This window comes from Protopterus annectens, chromosome 2.part0, assembly GCF_019279795.1.
Source record: "Protopterus annectens isolate FY-2018-M chromosome 2.part0, PAN1.0, whole genome shotgun sequence".
Taxonomy (NCBI): domain Eukaryota; kingdom Metazoa; phylum Chordata; order Ceratodontiformes; family Protopteridae; genus Protopterus; species Protopterus annectens.
Window position 1 is genome coordinate 1,578,435,132 of NC_056728.1, and position 16,958 is coordinate 1,578,452,089.

The window sequence follows — 16,958 nt, forward strand, 5'->3', positions numbered from 1 at the left end:
TCAGGATTCCACTTTATGGGCTCGAAATACTGAATTTCGATATTTCAGTATTTTGAGCTTCTAAAGTGAATATATATATATATATATATATATATATATATATATATATATATATATATATATATATCCATATACATATATGGATACATATATGGATACATATATGTATATATATATATATATATATATATATATATATATATACAAACACATATATATATATATATATATATATATATATATATATATATACATATACATATACATAGCTATATATGTCTACACATATACAGATATATAGATATACATGCACATATAGTTATGGATATCTACATATATATCAACATAAATAGATATATCTGTTTAGATATATATGATCATATAGTTATAGATATCTACATATATATATATATATATATATATATATATATATATATATATATATTGACATAAATAGATGTATCTGTACATATATGATGTAGATATATATATATATATATATATATATATATATATATATATATATACATACATACATGCAGAGAGATCTATAAATGGCCATATATATGATGCACTATACAGATGTGTATGAATGCATATGTGTATGTACATGTAGACATATATATATATATATATATATATATATATATATATATATATATATATATATATCCATATTTTTGTCATGTGTAAACATTACTGTTGTGTATACCTTCCCAGATGTATCACATTGTATGTATCTGATATATGTATATTTAGATATAATAACATATGTGATGCAACAGTAATATCACTAACAAGTACTGCACAATTGTGGAAGTCACAGAAATTATTCAATACTATTTAATATGTGTACTGACAGATATATTGGAAAAACAACAACTGTCTGCACAGCTGTCATGGTATAGTGGTTAACTGTTGTGACTATAATGTACAGGGTCCTGGGTTCAAGACCTGCAAGGGCTACTTATTTTGTTGCTGGCCAGAACAAGGGCTGCTGGATACAGAGTGGTTAAGGCACTTCTGAGCAGCTTTAAGCATGTTTGCACAGGTTTATGCGAAGCTAAGTGGTGCTAACTTATGCTTAAACGTACGGGTGCTTACACCATGTAGGCTTTACTTACCAGTGTGCAAATGTACTTAGCTGTTATATTGCAACAATGCTGACACCTGCTAAGCATGGCTCAACCCTGGTAACCAGTGCTCACATCCCAGTCTGATAACATAGCAGGGTAATGACATCTGTAGTAAGTGTATGTAATGCCATGTACAAAACATGCGTCTATGTGCCATCATTACAGTAGCAAGAGGTGTGAGTGCCATGTCTGGGACACTCGAGTATATAATACCTGTACATCACTCTTATCCATGTGAATGTGTTGCATACAAGGGTAGTAACCCAGGTTACGTGCCGTCACAATGGCATGTAGTGAATCATGCCATTACTACTGTTGACAGTGCTTTCCCAAGCAAGAGTAGATTGCTAAAAGTAGTACTGGCAACAAACACACCTGCATGCATAGATGGACTCTGAGACCACAATGTCATGTTCCTGGTGTGTGAGCTGTGTCACAGTATATATCCCCTACTGGATAATGATCTGACAAGTGGAAAGTAACTGTAGACTACTGTCTGTATAGCACATGTCAGTGAGGGCTTCCAACATGTAGTAATGGCATACATATTGGTGTCAGAAGTCTATCTGTCGACACATTCATCCTACTGCATAGCTAGTTGGCAAGATGATGTCTGTCAGTCCCTGTACAGATGTGCAGATGGCAGGTATCCAGCTTGGATAGGTACAGGCAACCCATGCTTGACTGACATATACATGTCTTCCCAGCTGTGTTATAACTGGCACAGATAGGACACAACACTCTGTATGCACCACATGCCACGGGTACCTCCAGTACACTACCACAGTTAACAGGACATGCTTGGGTACAGGTCTCCAATACAGACACTAACCATATTTTGTAATACATGTTGCATACATGTCAGCTGGATCACCTCAGTGGCCATTTGCAGGAGGCTTCCAGAGGATTGGCTGATGCATGAGACTCTCACCCTGAAGGTCACCACAGTGGTGTCTGTGGATAGAGTGCCTGCTGGCACATGGTATGTGGCATGATACCACTGTACACACATCCCCTACTCTTCCCATCTCTTCATGGACAATAGCCAGGTACACACCTATGACCACCTGCAGCGATGCACCCCAGTACTGACAAATGTGTATGTGTGCATTACTGAGGATATCAGTGTCTGTGTGTTAGTACACCTGTAGTTGGGAATACCATGAGGGCCTTCACACCCACCGCAACACCCATTGCCATAGTTAGATGTGGCTGCTGTTGTACCGGCCATTGCATCTACCCTGTTACACTCTTCTCCCTAATGGCTACCTGGGCGTTGCAGTACCAGCACAACAGTGTTGTACAAATTGGTTGATAGGGATGGGATACTCACTCAGTTCTGGCAAGTGTGTGTATGTGTGCATGTGTGTATATTTGTAGAGTACAGCATTATGAGGCCACATACTCCTATTACACTCTGCATTGCCACATAGTATTACAGATAGTGATGTTGCTGCCCATAGGTGAGGCATGACAATGCATCACCCTACTATGACTGTGGCATGTGCATTAGATGCATATCCCTGTAGTACCACTGTTGGGATGTACAATGGGTTGTATCACAGTCGTGGTCAATGTGTGATAGTGGGTACGTCAGAGTGTTATCATGGGTTCCAGTGTGTATAATATCCACAGTGGGGTGTAGGTGCTGTGCACACTGTCATTACACCATGGTACACCCAGTACATGTCCCATATACCACTGTATAGTGACCACTGTCACCATCAACCATACAGGTAACTGATAACACAATCCAGCCCAGTTATGCATGTTCTGTGTGCAGCCTACCTATAACACACTGGAAAAACTGACAAGTTAGTTAGCACTGATAGGCCCCGGTCTCTCAGATATGTGTCTGCCTATGTATCTGTTAATGTGTATATGATGGTATGTCACACTATGTATTGTCCATATACAACCATTACATCCCCCATCACCATACTGTACATGTCTGGGGATGTTCTGCATGTAACATGTAACCTGGAACACACCTCATCCTAAACGCTGTGTGGTGTGTGCAATGAAAGCCACACACATCAGTAGCACTACATACCTAGGTAGTGGTCTAGTCCCAGTGTTGCCAAGTAAGAGTGTGCATGTATGTGGATGGATCTACATAAGGTTGCTGATTATACATGTCCCAGTGGGGTCACCTGTCCATGAGGCACAGGCAGTGACTGTTATACAGACCTGTGGCATGTGTTCAACTGTACCCAGGATATGTCACAGCCATGGTGTCACCACAGTGCCATACCCCTTGTGGAATATGACTACAGTCCATCCTCCTTCTGACACATGTACACCTACAACACAAATGGATAACATTACGGAGACCAAAATCAGTCAGTGTTACTAACAGCTATAATGCATCATGGCTGGACAGCTACACTACCTGACATGTAAGCATTAAACATTACTGCTGACAACATGTTACACAGCAGTACATTGGTACACTGTAGTACAGTCACCGTGTGCATCAGAACCATATTAGCCAGTCCCTGCATCGATGTTATGGATGACAGGGATGTGGCACAGGTGTCATCATATGCACAGGGTGTGTTGTTGGTTTGCCAGAGACGGAGGGTGGGCCATATGTTTGACACTATGTGTGTGGGTGAGGGGTGTAATTAGGTGATATGGGCATGGTGATGCGGTGTGTGTAGGTATGGGGTTGCTCTAGGTGTGTTTGTATAGAGTGTGTGTAGCATGCACACAGTTCTGCCATGTGGCTGCCCTATACAGGTGTTTTCTGGACAGCTGCAGACTATACCTGGCAGGGTGTACAGTTCACCACCTCTGGCCATGGACATGCGGACTGTGTCTGCCAGGGGTTCCATGGGCACATCCAGGTACAGGCCTCAATGTGCTACTCTCCCCTGATAATGACAGATGTCCACTGGAACTAGGTCCCTTCTGGGACTGGCCAGGGCCACATGCATGTGGCCTGATGTGGTGTGTGGACAGCACCCCCCCAGCAGTGCTGGGGCTGGTACTGCCACTAAGGGAGCACCTTGGTGTCCTTGCATGTCCACGTCGACCACCAGCTGTTGGTGTTGCTGGCCTACATCCATGCGGCCATCGTCCCACTCCCACCACATGTTCGAGCACAGACAATCCATGGTCGATGTGGCCCACCATCTGACCCAACCATCTATCCATGACCTCAGTATAATCACGAAGGGCACCTGCAAGTTCATTGAAGCTGTCGCTTACAGATGAGAGAGCAGCCCTCTGCAGCTTCAGACCCTGTCTGGTGTACAGTTCCATATGTGCCTGTACCCCCATGATAGTCTGAAACATGCATCTGATGGTACCAGTTGTGGCACTTCTGCCAGGGGAATGAGGACCAGCGGCCCTCCAACGAGCACGCCAGTACATATGCCTATGTGGTGCCCTGCCAGATATCTGGCTATTCCTGCTGTGTCCAGACACAGCAGGCATAGATACCACACTCTCCTGTGCACTGCCACCAACCACCAACTGTCCCTCTGCTATGGCCACTGGTGATGGGGTATCTGTAGCCACTGTGACTGTGTGCGGGGTTGGGGTGGCTAACAGGGGGATGTCAAACGATGGTGCAGTTTCACCCTCTGAAAACTCCGCCTGTGCCTCAACAGTCCTATCATCATTTACAGTGTCTGTATGGATACTAACATCAGATTGCATGGAGGAGGGACACTGCGCCACCTGTGAGGGGAAAACAAAAATGCACATTAAGACCTGTATGGCATTGCATAACAGTATACACACACACACACACACACACACACACACACACACACACACACACACACACACACACACACACACACACATGCCCTGACATTCCACCATAATACTTACCTGTCGAGTTCCCCATCCTGCATCTCACTTGGTAACATACACTCATTAATATCACTCATTAATGCATCATTCTTCTAAATGCCTAGACAAGTGATCACAACACATGACCTGTTACTCCATTAACTCTTTGACTTGATTGGAGTAGGTTTTACAAGGCCTCATTGTTGTCATCCAGTGTTCCGGACATCGGGAGCATGGCCCCCATATGTTAGGGGCTACTACTTTCACTCAGTAATGTCATGCACTGGAGTGTCATATGTAACTATTGCTCAGTAGGTGTAAGATCTACTGCTCAATCAAATTATTATGTGGACAGAAGTAATATATGGATACACTCCCTGGTGTTGTCTAGTAATTCCCAACGCATTTGTAGTGCTTCGTATATGGGTAGTCATTCACCCTTCTGCTGATTGCAATTTTAATGGTATACCTGGTATCTAGTGTCCCTCCCAATGCATGTTTCATGCTACAGACCTTATTATACTATCAGCTGTCCTGAGATTACATATCAGACAAGGATTCCTGGTCTCTCATGTGTCAGTCCATGTCCATGTACTGCACGATTCCAAAGGGAAGTACTGACATATGAACACCTCATAATCATATGTGCATACATGGACACCCACACAAACACAAACATCCTACATGCATCAACCCCCTCCACTCCACCAGATTGCACTTACAGACAAAATAACCCCCCCCCCCACACACACACCTAAGGGTGAGGTTGCACAAGGATAGTACACACAGACCTCCCATTACCCATCTGTCAACATGTATAACATATGTTACTCAACAGCATGCAGTGCAGCTATAATCAATCCATGCTAGCAACAGTATACATGTGTGTGATGCATAGCTTGTGTTAGTAAGTGATGGCCCTTCCCCTGGAAAACACTGCACCCATGAACACAGTATTGTTGTGCACCTGTTCTGTACCCTGCCATGTACTGTGCACCATACCTCACAGGTGTACACAACATTGCTGAATGTGTATTACTGTGTCAGTTATGTCTGCTCTAATGCTCACAGCCCCTATGTGTTTGTCCAACACATACCTGGGATGATATGTGGACAGATGTCATTTGTGAATGCCTGATGTCTGCATTACAGATCTCAACATCAGCGGTGCATGTGGGGTGGCCGCGGTGGTGCAGCAGTTAGCGTTGCTGCCTCAGAACAAGAGGTTCTCCAGTTCGATCCTCGGCTGGGGTTCCTTCTGTGCAGAGTCTGCATGTCCTCCCCTGTGGTCACTTGGGTTTCCTCCAGGTGCTCTGGTTTCCTCCCACATCCCACAGACATGCTGTAGGTAGATTGAACATTCTAAATTGGTCCTAGGTGTGAGTGCATGCATGAGTGTACCTTCTGTAGAAGGTTGGACATCGGGCTGGAAAATCGACAATGTAAAAACTCCACTGCCAATCATGAACGGACAGGTGATCCTCTGTGGCGACCCCTAACTGGGAAAAGCCAGAAGAAGAAGATCAGTGGAGCATGTATGACCAATACGATACTATTACACTGACAACTGTCAAACCTTACCGTGGCTATGGGGAGTGTACACACCCTTATTGATATGGCGCCTGCTTCCTTGATATGCCATGGGACCAAATCACTGCATATGTTAACATTACGTGAGCCTGATATGTGACATATGTCCTGTACATTCAAATGCAGTATCTAACACATGTGTTAGTTGTGCTGATGTTGACCGTGATGCATACACTTTGTGGGTGCATATGTGTGCATGCCCATATCATGACATTTTGTTGCAGCTACTGTTATGTGTACTATAGCAGTCACTGTTCCTGGCAGGAGTATACTAGCATGGCCATCTGCATTTGTCAGTATATAGTCAGTCTGCCCTACACATGTCCCCCAACTCTGCATGATTGCAAGTTCAACTCATGTACACATTCCTTGTAGTTCACACACTGCTGCCACTATTGCTGTGGAGTCAGGGTTACATCTGCCACGGTTCCTGAACCTGACTGTGTACAGATACAGCCATTCATAACATCGTTAGGATCCCTGCTGCAGTGCACTGTTGTATCACGATGACACCCCCTCCCCAACTTCAGCCTTTTTGCAGATGCTTTTCAACTATGGCCTACACATGTATATCAGTTTGCAGTGTCCCAAACACTGAACACCACATGTAACAGCCTAGTCCCAGCTAATGAATAGCAAATATACAGGTGTACACTGGCACCAGCACAGTACAGATGGGGATGGTGGGACTGAGCTGGGGTGAGGTATTGGTTGTGCAGCACATGTATCTTACATGATACTGTCTGTAGGTTTCCAATGTAGTTATGGTACGCCAGTACACATTGCAACACATGACTGTTGGGAACCAATTCTGTTATGCATAGACTACCTGTAGAGAGGCCTGGCTGATGTTTCCTGTGGTACAACTGTCACATCTGATTACCCTAACCCATATGCCACATACTTGCAGAGTCCAGGCAGTTGTTGACATGGGTACTGCACAGCCAGTAATTGTTGGACATTCCAGCAACCCCCCCAGTGTTGTGGCATGTTACTGGGCAGCCCACATGACCAGTTTGCTACATGTGACATCATTTGTCTTGGATGGCCACCTGTTTATTTCCTACATCATTCCTCTCCCATACATCTTTGCCACATAAATGACTGTCTGCACTGTTTACCATGACATATGCAATGGTGAGATATGGCTACATGTCCAGCTCATGGGTGCTAACTGTTGGGTATGGGGCCCACACCATGTCATGTAAGATGTGTGCAAGCCACGCCTGTCTCTGTTGGAGGTAAGTGTGCACATTTGATGGCCAAATGTCTTGGACAGCAGGCCAATATGTGATGTAACATTGGGGGCATGTACTTGCTGAAAGGTGCATTTCCATTACAAATGCATGCAGTCAGCACCTCAACAGCTGCTTCCACTATATTTTATCTGGAGTGTGTGCACACATATGCTTCCAGTGTTTGTGAAGGTATGTATTCCCCATATTTGCTGCCCTAACCTACAATTCCGTATTACACACTCATTGCTCATGTTGGGACCACACTGCAGGTTTTAAGGGTTGTAGACCACAGCATTATGATATGCCGTAGTGTAGATCTGTAACAGTTGCCATTGTAATACTGGCATATACACTGCTGTCGTACTGTATAAGGGTGATGTTTCCCACGTCCCTACTGTAGGCCATGTGTCCCCTATTATGTTCATCCCCATGGACACATTTCGCAATGACAGGATGTTAGTTATATTGCAGGTGTCTGACATACCCTTCAGATACACCATCGTGGTCACCACTGTGATGCAGTGCAGTCAACAGCAACAATACATGAACATGTGCAGCATGCATTATGGGTAGGTGTGTTAGATGTGTGCATGGAATATACCATAGCCATTACATGACCAGTGTATTGGCAAGCATGAGCATAAACCATACTCACCAGCTACAGGCTGCTGCTTTGGTGGCATATCAAAGGGACCTATGTAAGTGTGTGAGAGATGTGATGTCAATAGCCACAGCTGTGGCATTGCTACAGGGTGGGTGCAGCATTACAGTACATCAACAGTACAAGTCCACAATATATAGCTTATGCACATCTGTTTATTACTACTAAGTAGCAACAGACTATATATATTAGAGCTTACATATGCATTATCTAACTGTACAAATGTGGATGCATGCACAACGGTGGTCTACTGATGTGCCCTGTGGCCTTACCTGCATGCTCCTCAGCCAGTGTGTGTGTAGCACCCACCTCCACTATGGTCTCTGCCAGTTGTTGCGTGTGTGGGCAGGCAGGTGCCACAAGGCTGGCAAGGAGCTCCTCAACATGTGTCAAAGGGGATGGATGGCATGACCCCCCCTGTTGTGAGGTGATCCTCCTGGACTGCAGAAGCATGCCGACGGGCATTGCGAAGCAGGTCGCTGCAATGTTGTTGGACCTGCTCATGACTGCGGTTATGCAGGCTGACATAATTGACAATTTGGACTAGAGCATTCCACAGGGAAGTCCACTCCTGCTGCTCATGGACTGTCCTGCCAAAGAGCACCTTTTTCATCCGCTGAATACACGAGTAACTGGCCATGTGACATCTTGCCTGAAAGACATAAAGATGGAAACAGGTCTGAACAACTCATACAGCAAGGTTACCATAGTTCTTAATACACATCTCTGTCTCCCCCCACCATATCTGCAACAACAAACTGTTCACACAACTCAATAGGTATGGCTACAGCTTACCTACCATTGAGACATATATAGTATTGTACCACGCTTTGTGCTATGTGTTTGTAGCCATGTTCCCTGTGGGGACACTATTATTGCTGGCATGTTACGGACAAGGTCACCTAAATGCCATTGTAAGGGCCACTATGGTTCTATATATTCATGTGGTCTGTTTGCTATGTGATTACTGCACATCTGTCATTATGTGTTATTGGGGATATCTATGCATGCTGTTGGACATGATCCGGCATTGTGTGGACTATTACTACCCACATATGTTCTATAACAGTGACATAATAACAGGTTTAGGGAACAGTTGCCAGCAGAGCCACCTCTCCCACCTCATCTGGCCATGTTACCAGGCCACATTACATGTGGGACCCACCTTGGGGCATCCTCATCTACTGGTCCAGCACTACCTTCAGGTGGAACCACCTCAAAGGATGGTGTTTTTATATATATATATATATATATATATATATATATATATATATATTTAGATATTTATATACATATTTAGATATAAATATATATATAAACACACACATACATCTACATGTTTAGATACATTTAGGTTCATAAGTTCATAGGTTCATAGGTTCATACTAGGCTACCTGCCCTGGGGCAATTATAAGCCTAGCCCGATTCTGTATGGCTTATGCCACCCCTTGATTTGAGTATACTGTGCCCTTTTTAAGGTTTAGTTTACTGTGCCTCTGTCTAATAGTGACACGGGAGTAATCCCTGGGACAAACCTACGATCCCCCATCCACCTATCGAGATTCTTCTTGAAGAGATTCAGTGAGGTGCTCTGCCTCACATGAACTGGAATTCTATTCCAGAGCGAAGGGAGCCTCTGGGTTATGAACCTGTCCCTCCAGCAAGTTCTATTTATTTCTGTGCTGAGGTTCAAGTCCCTCGAAATGTGGCTCTAAGGATTTAGATTTACTGAGGTGGAGCATGTCCATTAATTCTGGATTTGACATAGCTTTGTATGTCAGGCATAGATCGCCTCGAAGTAGGCGGTATGCAACTGAGTAGAGCTGGAGTTTTTTAACCGAGCAGCATATGGCATCTGTTTGAGACCCTTGATCCTCTTGGTGATATACTTTTGGGGTCTTTCTAATTGCTGCAGGTGTCGGGTAAGGTACATCCCAAAAGGGGCATTGTATTCTATGATGGGCCTGATGAGGGATGAATAAAGGGGCATGATTACCTCTCTTGATCTAGATGTGAAACCCTTTGTGATGAGGTGGGCTATGTAGAATGTTTTTCTAACCACTTTGGCAATGTTGTTTTCAAAGGAGAGATTGCTATCAACTTGGGTCCCCAGGTCCCTAATAACTTTCTCTGTACTTAATGGGTTTCCGCCTATGTGGTAATTTGTGGGCACATTGTTTTTGCCGAATGGTATGACTATACATTTTTTGGCATTTAGCTTTAAACCATGGCGCTGGCACCAGTTATCTGTCTCTGTGAGACCTTTTTGAAGGATGTTTGTGTCAGCTGGAGAGTTGATTATGGTGCCCAGTTTGTAGTCGTCTGCGAACTTGGTGAGCCATAGTCCTCCCACGTTTGCCTGTACCTTGGAAAAGTATATACCGAACAAGAGTGGTCCCAGGACAGAACCCTGTGGGATGCCACTTGTGACCGGTTTCGAGTCTGACATGGCTCCAGCAACTCTCACTCTGTGGGTTCTGTCTTTGAGCCACTTTGCGACCCATCTTGTGACATAGGGGTTTATATTTAAGCTGGATAGCTTATCTATGACGCCTGAGTGGGGTATTGTGTCAAATGCCTTTGCAAGGTCCAGATAAGCTGTGTGGACTACCTTCCCTTCATCTATGGCTTTGGTGACTGTTTCGAAGAAGTCAACCAGGTTCAAAAGGCATGATCTGCCCTTGACAAAGCCGAACTGGGTAGGATCTAGTGTCTGTAGGTCCCCAATGTCTTTGTTTATGAGCTCCATGATGATCCTCTCCATAGCCTTGCAGACTAAGCTAGTCAGGCTTATGGGGCGATAGTTTCTAGGGTCCGTAGAGGCTCTACCTTTGTGGAGTGGGACCACTGTTGCTGTACGCCATTCTGTGGGCACATATCCTGTAGTGAGGCTGAGATTGTATAGATGTTTTATTTGAGGGATTAGTTCCTCTTGGAGTTCATGTAGGACGCAACCTGGGATGCCATCTGGTCCCATGGAAGCAGTGTTTTTTGCTTTAGAGAGGGCAGCCTTCACCTGAGCATCAGAGATGTTTGGGAGGCAGCCCTCTGCCAGGATAGATCCTTGCTCTTTGGGGGGGGGGGGGGTGGAGAAGTTTGCACTGAACCTGTCTGCCAGGATATTGGCGATGTCTGTGGGTTCAGTGTATTTTTTGTTGTTTAGAATCAACTCAGAACAAGTCTGGGAGTTGCATCCCAGGTTCCTAACATTACTGAAAAAAGCCTTATGATTGTCTTTGGTGTCCTGTGCAATTTTTCTCGAAGCTGGCCTTGGAGGATTTTATGAGGATCGTAATTTTTGCTAGTACTGATCAGAGATGCCTTCCCTATTAGGGATTTTGCTCTATCATGTAGTAGCTTCCTCCTTCTGTTGTACAGTTTATTTATGGCAGGGTCCACCAGACTGGACGCCTGCCTTTGGATGATTGGGTCTTGGTTTTGTTTGGGATAGCATGATCCATGCATTCCTGGAGATGTCCATAGAATGCTTTTATAGGATTCTGCAGTTTGGGCCATAGTTTCCACTGGCCCTGGGGCCTTGAAGGATTCCACTTCGGTTTTGAGAAGTGAGAAGTTCGCTTTTGAGAAGTTTTTCACTGTGGTTTTCTGGGCTGGGGGTGGGGTCGGGATGTGGACATCCAGTGAAATTAATTTATGGTCGGATCTTACCAATGAGGGATATACTTCTGGTGTGGAGCATACAGTCCCCATGTTGGTAATGATCAGGTCTAGTATGTTGTCCCCTCTTGTGGGAGTGGTGACTAGTTGTTCCATAGCATTTGAGTTTATAATTTCCAGGAACCTTTGGGCTAAGGTGCTGGGGCTTGAGTAGTGCTTCCAGTCAATGTTTGGGTAGTTGAAGTCACCCAATATAATGGTGTTTGGAGAGATCTTCATGTTCTCCAATGTTTTCAGGAAAGCCGAGTGGGATTCCTGACTTTGAGAGGGTGGTCTGTAGGATGCTATAAACTGAAAAGCAGTCTTGCCCACTGTTAGTTGCACATGGATGGTCTCTGATACTTCGTGCAATGCCACTAACCTGGAGGTGTGGATATCCTTGATAAATATGGAAACTCCCCCTCCTTTTGTGGTTCGGTCCGGGTTTTAGGGCCAAAAAGCATGATATGAGGTATAGCCTGGTAGTGCTGGGGTGCTCTCTGGAGCCTTGAACCAGGTTTCTGTCACTGCACAGATATCGATGTTCTCCATACTGAGGAGAGCTTCAAGTGCGTGCATCTTGAGGTTAAGACTTCTGGCGTTAAGCAGCATTACCCTTAGTTTCTTGTTCCTTGTGCTGTCTATGGTGGTGGGTTTGACTTTTGAGCCTTGCCTAAAAAAGGCACTATGGGGGTGGCAAGAGCCTTTGCCAATATCCGAAAGCCCAGTGGTGACAGGTGCAAGCCGTCCTAAGCGAAACAACGTGGCTTGTCGAGCATGTCATCCCAGGCTGACAGACACTGGATCCCGTTTGAATGACACCAAAATTTTAGCCAATTGTTAAAATCGATCATTTTGTCTTTGTACTGTGGCATCATTCTAGGTGAGGGTAAGATGCTGCTCAAGGTCAGGGTCATACCAGCCTGGGCTACATGATCAGAGAGCTCCTCTATGTCTCTTTTCATGTAGTCCAGGGAGGTACGTCTCAGGTCATTCACACCAGCATGTACAATGACTGAGTCATATTTGTATTTGCTTTGGAGTGACCTGAGTGCTTGTGTTATGTGGCGGATCCTAGCACCGGACAGGCAGTTCACCGTGACCTTTTCTTTATTCAGCCTGGTGAGCGGGACGTCAGTGTGTCTGACAATAGAGTCACCTATTACAAGAGTATCAGGTGTGTTATTCAGCCTTTAGGACTGTGGCTGCATGGCACACTGACTTTGTGGGCTATGTGTTGTGCGTGTTTTGTTTTGAGGTAGCATTTGCTTGGATGTCTGCTTTGGAGGTCTCTGTTGCTTAGGTAGATTTTTATTTAGAGCCTCCGAGTATGTTTTTGTGTATTTATGTGTTTGGTTCGCTGATGTGGTGGGACTATGTGATACTGGAATTGTGTTGTGTGAGGTTACCTTCTCCTCCTGACTGGTTACACCAGTTTTGAGATGAGAGAGCTCAGCCTCCAGTTTGGCTAAATAGTTGCATCTCTCACATATATTTGAACCTGTTTGGAGGAGGAGAGTGTTGTCCGTGTACATGAGACAGTTGTAACATTGCCTCAAAATTCCCAGATTCACCAGCTGGACTGGAGAGGAAACCATTGACTGACCTTTGGACATGCTAGAGTAATATAGGGAAACTGAATTTAAGATGGACCAATAGAGGACAGGGTAATTATAGAGAGTATAAGAGTAAGTAGTGCTTATGGTTTAATAGTGCTAACTTGTAGGATTACTTAATTGGACCAGTGAAGGGCCTTAGAATGAGAATATGGTGTTTAAATTGAGAGATAGAGCAGTTCTAAGGGAAAAAGTGAAGAGCAGACTTTGTGGAGCCAGGAATAGTTTAAACCCAATTAGGCGGCGCTGCCCGCTGTTGCGCTATGCACAAAAATGCGTAAAACTGCGCAAAAGAGGGTTTTAAGAGAGGAAGATGAAGGAGTTTGGAATTGACCCAAAATGGCCAATAAAACTACAGTCTCAAGTCAGTAACCACTCCCACAGGGGCAGGCAGGCTGGTCAATGTTTTTCACTGCCGCTGATCAACAGAGTTTCCTGTACTGTTGAATGACTGTGCTGGATGATGTTTGTGAAAACATCAGGGTTATGTATATCTGATGTATAGTGTGCAGGGTCCTGGGTTCGAGCCTTGCAGAGGCTGTTTATTTTGTTGCTGGGCAGAACAAGGGCCATTGGATACAGAGTGATTAAGGCACTTTTAAGCAGCTGTAAGTGGGTTTGTGCAGAGGTAAGCACTGCTAACTTCCAGTTACAGTTTCTTATACTGATTTAGCTTCTCAACTGCTTATCGTGTGTGGGCATTGCTTACCCCCACACAAACAAGCTTAAACCTGCTTACTGCTGCTTAAAAGTGCTTACTCCCACTTACCCCGTGCTAATTTCTTTAAAAGAAATGAAAAAGGGTTGATAGGAAATAGGTGAAAAAGGGGCATAAAGAGGGAAAGACAGTAGGGAAAATAGCTATGGCTGTGCAGGACGGGTGTAGGGAAGGTCCATACCTGCCCATTTCTTCTACAGCAACAGCTGTGCATATACACTGAATTTGGAGATAGATTTGGACACTCAAACCCTGCGAGAGGGGTGAGGACAACAATAATATGTTGTGAAGCCAGTTAGACCAGATTACATGTGTCCAGTGGACACGTGTGTGAAGTGGACAGCTATGTATGGGGCGAGATTTTTTGGGGGGGAACAGATTGCCTTTTTTTTCAGGTGAGAGTGGGATGTTGGGTAGGGATAGTAGGTATATTTGGGGAGGTAGGTTGGGTAGGTTAACAGACAAGATGCATACAGGAGCAGTATATGACAGATGTGGGGGTAAACACCTTGATGGGAAGCAGTGTTTGGAAATCAGAAGCCCATGAGCTCCCTAGTGGAAACAGTGGGACTGAGGTCCCCACTCATGGGCAGTCACCACTGCACCTTCACAGCCCTGAAGGTGTCTGTGCTGGGGGCTGAGTAGGAGGGCCAGGCCAACCCTCTAGTTGCGACATGCAGCCCTCAAGCTGGTGTAGCAGATCTCCAAACTCCCTGCGGAGCTCTCTACGTATCTTGCCCTGGACCTGGCAATGAATGACAGTGTCCTATCCGCACCCGGGGCGGCGAGCCCCATCCCCTGAGGTGGCTCCACCCAAAGGTGGTGCAGGACCAATGGACAAGGAGGTCCTGGGGTGAGCCCTAGATGTGCTGGTGCCCAGTGCCATGGCCAGCTGAGGTGGGACAGGTGGGTCCGCTGGGACCGGCCTTCCCAAACTTGCTATGGTGTTTCAGTTTTACAACATATGTGGGTTAGTAATAGTCAACACATTCCAGGATTAGGTATAATAGCATGCATAGATATTCCCATTAACCCAAAACACCAGATATGGAACAGTTGGATAGCAAACAGAACACATGCATATATGGAACCACAGTGGTCATTACAACAGCATGCAGGTACATTGATGGCAGCATGCCACCAATGTGGCAGTATTTCAACATGGCACATGCATAGAAGCAAATTTAAATATTTATCAAACAATAGGACATATGTCCCAACAGTAGATTTAATGCAGTGCATACCGATTGAGCTGTGCATTTAGTTTATTGTTGCAGATATGGTGGGGGTGGAGCGAAATATCTCAATTAACAACTAGTATATTCCTGTAGTTCTCATTACTTTCCTAGTCAGTGCTGTGATCTGTACCTTACAGGTGTTAGTACACTACCCTATGGCCTTAGTTTGGACAGTGGTATGGATGTAGACAACTATATACATGAACTGAGTTTTACCTCCAGTATACACCTCTTACCTGGTATACCTGTGGAGGTATTATTTGTTAACACTACTTAACTGTTTCTACACATATTTCCAGATTCCAGGTTGATGTTATGCACATACCTGTCCATCTCTTATTGCACACACTCTGGACATGTCTTGACCACATGCAGGTGAACCAGGACATATTTTAACTATTGCCCTCTTAAACCTTTGGTGAATTCTACAATGACAGGTTTGTTTTCATTGACATTTTCCAAATATGCACAGGCCTGACAGTCAGTTATATGACATGAAATGCTGCCTACATGTCAGAGATTAGCACACCGATATGCCAGGGGGACAGGGTAACAGCCGTAAGATATGGTTCAATTAACTGGGACTTCTCAACAATTCTGTACACTTGTGGGGTATGATTCTGCATATAGCTTACTACCACTCACAGGATTCGAACCATGGCTGTGTCTGCTAAAAATAAAACAGTGTTCATCACAGATGAGCATCACAGTTGAGTGTGCTATATAGATATTGCTGTGTATCTCTTGTCTGATTTCTGTGTATAATTCTCCTGTGGTTTTACAATCTGACCTTATAATTACAACACTGTTATACAGGATTTCCTAGACAGCTTTATTATGTAGCACAGTGTGAGTGAGAGTGATGAGTAATACCTTATTATTCAGAGCAACTGCAACACTAACAATGCCATACAATACCAGAGTAAACAGTACCAGTACAGGATATCAAGCTTTTATTTCTAGGCACATTTTTCATATCTGACAGACCTGTGGGGGCAATGTTTGTTAGCACTACCTGAATGTTGCAACAAATATTACCAGATTCCACATTAGTATTATGCACATATCTCTCACTCTGTTACTGCACACACTCTGGTCACAGCTTGACAACATGGGGGTGGAGATGGGACATACTTGGCTTATTACTCTCATAACATTTTGTAGAGTTGATAGAGTGACAGGTTTGTTCCTATAGATGTCTGACAATCAGCTGTATTTCTTATTTGCTGCCTAAACATCTGGGATCATCCCACTGCTTTGCCAGGGGGACAGGCAGCAGATATGGGCCAATTTACTGGAC